At 37.7% G+C, this 6,000-nt stretch overlaps 1 long non-coding RNA gene across 1 annotated transcript in view; it reads right to left on the bottom strand.

The window, feature by feature from the left end:
* The window catches only part of LOC111825559, a 30,495-nt gene that overhangs the window by 519 nt on the left and 23,976 nt on the right, over positions 1–6,000 (bottom strand). The window lies entirely within an intron of this gene.

Here is a 6,000-nt window from a genome sequence, read left to right as displayed (position 1 = left end):
TTTACAAATTTATCAGCATAGCTTTACTAGGTTCTAAAAAACGCACAATCACTGAGAAGTATATAAAGGGATTACATTATGGAAAAGACACAGATTATCAGCCCATATGTGTGTGAAAAGATTGACAACTGTTATCCTTAAACACAGGACTGCATTGTCACATGATTTTATTTTCAGATACATAAACATGTATTTCAAATATTTTTCTCAATTTGTTTTATGTTCTTTCTATTTTTCATGGTTCATTTTGCTATACTAATTTTTTCTATTTTATAATTAAACTAGAAGCCCGTTGCACGAAGATTCGTGCATTAGGCCTTCCTTCCCCTGGCTGCTGGCACCGGTTTTCCTCCTGCACCCAGGACCCAGGCCTTTTGTCTGGCTGCAGCAAAGAAGCCAAGCTTCTACAATCTTCAATCTTCAGTCTTCAGTCTTCAGTCTTCAGTCTTCAGTCTTCTTCACTCTGGCTGGAGCCTTCAGTCTTTGCTCGGTGCCTGTGTATGCAAATTAACCGCCATTTTTGTTGGGTTAATTTGCATAGTCTCTCTGATTGGCTGGTGGGTGTAGCAGAGTGACACCAATTTGCATGTTTCTCTTTTATTAGTGTAGATAGTTTTCTTTAGGGTAGGGGTGGGGAATGTCCAGCCCACAGTCTGTATAAGGTCCATGAATCATTTGGTCTGGCCCTGCCAAGGCACTAAGGGTGAGTTATTAAATGTTTGACCAAATATAGCAGGCTAATTCTTAAGTTGATAGTTTTGTATGGCCCATGAATGATGTTATAAATATCCAAATGGCCCTTGGCAGAAAAAAGATTCCTTACCCCTGCGTTAGGGTATATGAGGGTGTGTGTGTGTGTGTGTGTGTGTGTGTGTGTGTGTGTGTGTGTGTGATGGTAAAAGGCTTTTCTTACCAGAAGAGTATAATACTAGCCACCCTTGATTTTTTTCTATAATTCTATAGCTTAGTATTTTATACAACATCTCTGATTCATTTGGATTTTATGTTAACACAGTGGGTGAAGTCAGTATTGAGCTCTTTTTTCCTGAATAACTAATAAGTTTTCTTATCATTATTCATTAAATAATCCATCTTTTTTACACTGTCACCTTTATCAAATATTTTGTTCCCCTACTAACAAGTCTCTTTCTAGATTAATCATTTTACCTCACCTTCCACCTATTCCTGTGCTATCAGAACCACATTTCTTTATTTACTAATGCCTTGATGCCAGGGAAAGTTACCCCTCATCACTTCTCTTTTTCAGAATTTTATTGGCTGTTACATTCATTGACTAATATATTTTTTCAGAATATTGTTGACTATATTTATGACCCAGTATTATCTTTATAATGACTTAGTCAAGTTCCCTCCAAAAAACTCACTTGGAGTTTTAATTAGGATATTGCAATGGTTGACTTTGAGATCACGGACATCTTGACATTAGTGAGTGTTTCTAGTCAAGAAAAGGTATCTTTCCATGTGTTGTCTTCTTTTATGCCCCTCAGCTCATTGTATCACTTTCTTCATAGGTCATGCATATTTCATGTTAAGTGTACCCCTAGGTATTTTGGATGTTTGCAATTTAGAAATTATAATTTGCCCAAATCCTACACACCAAGATTGGAAAAAGATCTTAGTCTCCAAGTTTTAGTCAGCACATCCTGTTAATGTGCCACCTAATTTTAATTTCTAGCTCTTCCTGAAATAAATGTGTCCTCACTGAGTTTCTTTAGTCATAGCCTTTGGAACTTTATCATTTGTAGCTGCCTGAGAGCTTTTAAGCATTCTCAATATTTTGAAAGATTCTCATATCATGAATCAGCCTTGCCAAAGTAGAATTAAAACACACACACACACACACACACACACACACACAGAACTCCTTCCAGTCTCACTTGCACCTACAGTACAAGCATCAGATCAAGGTTGTATCAAGCAAATACTTCCTATCAGACTGCAGAAGTAAAACATGGACGGTAACAGCATGAACCAGTAGCCACACATGGGGAAATAGATCTTCTGGCAAATGTGGGAGTGGAGGCATCTGATTCTCCAGGAGGTGTCTGCCATGTGGCATGAAACACAATCAGTGGAGGGTGGCAGCAGTGGTCAATTGGTAATAACAATCCTGCAGCTGGTGAAGCAGAGCTCCAAGATGTATTATTTGAGAATGTGTTGCATTCAAATCTGGCCCAGTGGCCCTTACAGAAATTCTGTGAGCTATCTGAGACACTTTAATAAATCTCTTGGCTTGCAACTAAAAACTCTGACCAATTTATAGGTGAGAGATAGAAACCCATATAATAAGCACTAAGAAAAAGTAGCTATAAGCAAAAATGGATGGATTGTGCCTATGCTTATCTTTCTAGTCCCTAGGCATTTATCTAATTATAGCCTTTACTATGCTGCTGGCTAATAAACACAGTTTCTGTTTGAATTCCTCAAGTGCAGCTAAACTTGGCTCCCTAGTGTGAAAAGCAAACATACTTTCATAGCACAGGACTTTGATCCCTCAGTTGTGTAATTAACCATGTGTTAGGGAGAAAATGCGTGAATTTGCTAATTTGTTGTTTTTTTAATCCTTGTTAATATTGGCCATCAGTATGTCTAGAGGAGATTTAAGTATAGTTATGCTGGAACACAAAACTAAATATTCATAAACAACTATTAATCCACAATGAAACAGTAACCATATATTATTGCTAAACCACATACTGGTCTCAGCTATTCACCACCAATAACTCTACACATTTTACTGGATTTCCAAGGCCACATTCATAAGCTAAAAGAGACCAAGATTTCAGACTCAAACAATTCTAGAATTTATTGCCTTTGTTATTGAGATCTCATACTGGAACACAATTGAAGGGAGAAAAAAAGAAAGATCTCTTCAAGATTGCTAGGCATTAAATATGGACACATAAAACTGAATATGTATTCATTCTCTGATTTTTCTAATTCCATTTCCTTCTCTTCACTTCATACACATGAATGACCCCCTTCTTTTTGCAGGTCTCCTTTCCACTTCTTCAACTAGATGGTGAAATATCTCTTCTGTTCCTCCTTAGTCAAAGTTCAAAGACACCTAGGGCTGCTTCTCTATTTGTCTTCACCAAGACTAAGATAACCCTTACTCATTCCCAGAAGTACACCTCATATCCTGTTCAAGGCATGCATTAGACATTAGAGGAACAACGATTAACAGAGGATTAATTCCCCGAATGCTCACACACATCTTAGGTGCCATTTTATTTCCCTAGTTTCAGAACATCTAGACTTCATACATAAGAAAAGTACATTGTGTCTCTAAAGTTTAGCCTGGTCCCTGGTATGTAGCACAAGCAATATTAAGTGAAGTTTTGATTTTGGATTATCACTGATCAGTTTCACATACAGTTGTATGTATGTGAAAATGCATTATAACTAAATTTCAAATTTCCAAAATATCTGAGGTGGTCTATGGTTAAAGAGCAAAATGTTCTGAATAAAATTTATGTTCCTTCTAAAATTTATTTTTATAATTTACTTTAGAACAAAGAGGATAAAAAGGAAATTCATATCCATTTCACAATTGCCTGATCTGAATACTTACTTTTAAACTTTATGGCTCTGCTTATATATATACAACTATATGCACTAGAAGTAGGTTATTCAAGTAAAGTAATCAACAGGGACCATCTAACAGAGTTTAACTGAAACATTTAGCCAATGAGAGTCAGTGGAATTATCTGAACTATTTTGTGTTTTGGAATCGGCATTTCTAGACTCCACTTCTATACTAATAAAAGGGTAATATGCTAATTAGACTGGATAGACCAGACGTCTTCCAGACATCCTTTTGGACAAAGCCATGGTGGTGGGTGCCGAGGCAGAGGTGGTTAGGGACGATCAGGCAGGCAGGCAGAGCAGATAGGAGTAATCAGGCCGGCAGGGGAGAGCAGTTAGGGGTGATCAGGCCGGCAGGGGAGAGTGGTGAGGGGCAATCAGGCTGGCAGGGGAGCAGTTAGGGGCATCAGGCAGGCAGGCAGGTGAGCAGTTAGAAGCCAGTGGTCCCAGATTGCAAGAGGGATGTTTGATTGCCAGTTAGTTTAGCAGTCAGACATCCCCTGAGGGGTCCCAGATTGGAGAAGGTGCAGGCCTGGCTGAGGGGTCCCCTCTCCCCCAGTGCACAAATTTGGTGCACTGTGCCTCTAGTTATAATATAATTATGTGGGAAATCTCTATCAAAGTGAAAAGTCTGATTTTTTTCTGATCTGCTAATAGGCCAAGCTGTCTAGACATAGTCTTTTCCTGTGAGGACATCGCTAAAATGGGTTTATAAATACTAGTTTCTTTGACTCTAGATTTATCTAATTGCCCTTCTAAAAGATAAGCCCCAGCTCAGGTAGCTGCTACAAATTTTCTCTTTTGTGCAGTAATTCATTTTTCTCCTACTAACCTTCCTTTTTCAGTAATAATTGCAATAAAAATTAATAGCAATTGGGAAATCAAGAAGGATTACACCCAGGAAACTTGAGAATGTGAGAAAAACTGAAAACTTGAAGGGTAGTGGCCTTTATAAGTACTTTCTTGAAGTCATTTATTTATTGCCTTAGATTAATCATGTTGCTTGGAACTATTGGCTTGCATATAAATACAATTAAGAAACATTTTCTTTTCATATAAAAAACAGATGGGTACTTGTTTTCTAATAAAACAAAACTGATGACAGAATGAAAAAGGAAAAGAAGGGAAGCTCTCCAAAGCCTACAAAATGATAATTGCTTTTTCCTCTTAAAGAATATTAAGGGTCCTTTTTTACCCCTTTATATCCTGGGAATTTATCTCCTCAGCTTCAACCACATTTAACAAGAATCTTAATGGTTTAATGCCTCGGTATCACATTGAAAAGAGAGGGTAAAACTGTAAATAAGCATTTTAAAACGATGAGTTTCTCTTAGAGATTTTTCGAAGCCACCCTGAAGAAAATCAAATTCATAATAGTTGGAAACAAAAAATTAGTGCTCGTTACTAATAGTCAGTGGCCACTTACAAAGCAGAGTCTTGCTTGATGCATGAAGTTCCCACATTCTTTACTTCCTTTTGGATGCCCCATTTCTTTGCTATTTCAAATTGTTGTCAACTCTAGTGATCTCTTTTCCTTATGCACCATACTACAGATTAAGGTCACTGATTCTGCATAGAGCAAAATGATGGAAAAAATAAAAAAACAACACAATTTTAATCGGTTACTGGGAGGGAAAATGTCAGTCTCATAACAATGACCTGTTAAACAGCTACTATCTGTGGCGTGGATTCTCACTGGGGAAACAGGAAGCAGGAGATGGTAACCATGCCTCTTAAAAACTCAATCTAACAGGGACAGAAAGAATCTAACAGAGACTGAATGAATAAAAAAAATATGGCATGCAAAAATATAGTGAAAAGATGTATGACCAGCCTGAGTATTCCATGAAGTAGCAAAACCAAAGATAAATATTATTTACCATAGTAACGTTGGGAGTCCTCACTGCTTTACTGTACTTACGAGATAGACCAGAGGACAAGAAAGCAGGGTCAAACAGATGCAACCCACATGAGTCAGTCTTTCATCTGAACTATTCAAATTTCATTCCAGATGTGTGAGGTCCAAGAGTTATGGACACTTTTTGTAATCCCCAAATTAAATCCTAGAAAATCATTAACTTAAATCTTCATTGGAAAGCGAATGCCCCCCACCCCCCTTGCTCACAGGCTTAATAAAAACAATTAAAATTGGTTAATATTTTAAATTGGATTCTTTCAGAACAAAGAATTTTTTAAAGAAACAGTTCTCCATTTGCGAATCTGGGCCAAGCGAGCAGAAGACGATGTGAAAAATGAAAGATGGCTTCAGCTACCCCATGCAGCATCCGGGAGAGCATGGTGTTACTTCTCCTGTTTCTCCTCGTAGGGGGCTGTCCAGAGGGCAATTTTTTGAAAAACAGTAGAAGATGAACACAGAACAGCAAACTGGGA

The sequence above is a fragment of the Myotis lucifugus genome, unplaced genomic scaffold (genome assembly GCF_000147115.1).
Source record: "Myotis lucifugus unplaced genomic scaffold, Myoluc2.0 scaffold_32, whole genome shotgun sequence".
Classification (NCBI taxonomy): Eukaryota; Metazoa; Chordata; class Mammalia; order Chiroptera; family Vespertilionidae; genus Myotis; species Myotis lucifugus.
The sequence above is the reverse complement of the archived record's forward strand: the minus strand, read 5'-3'. Positions and strand labels throughout refer to the sequence as shown.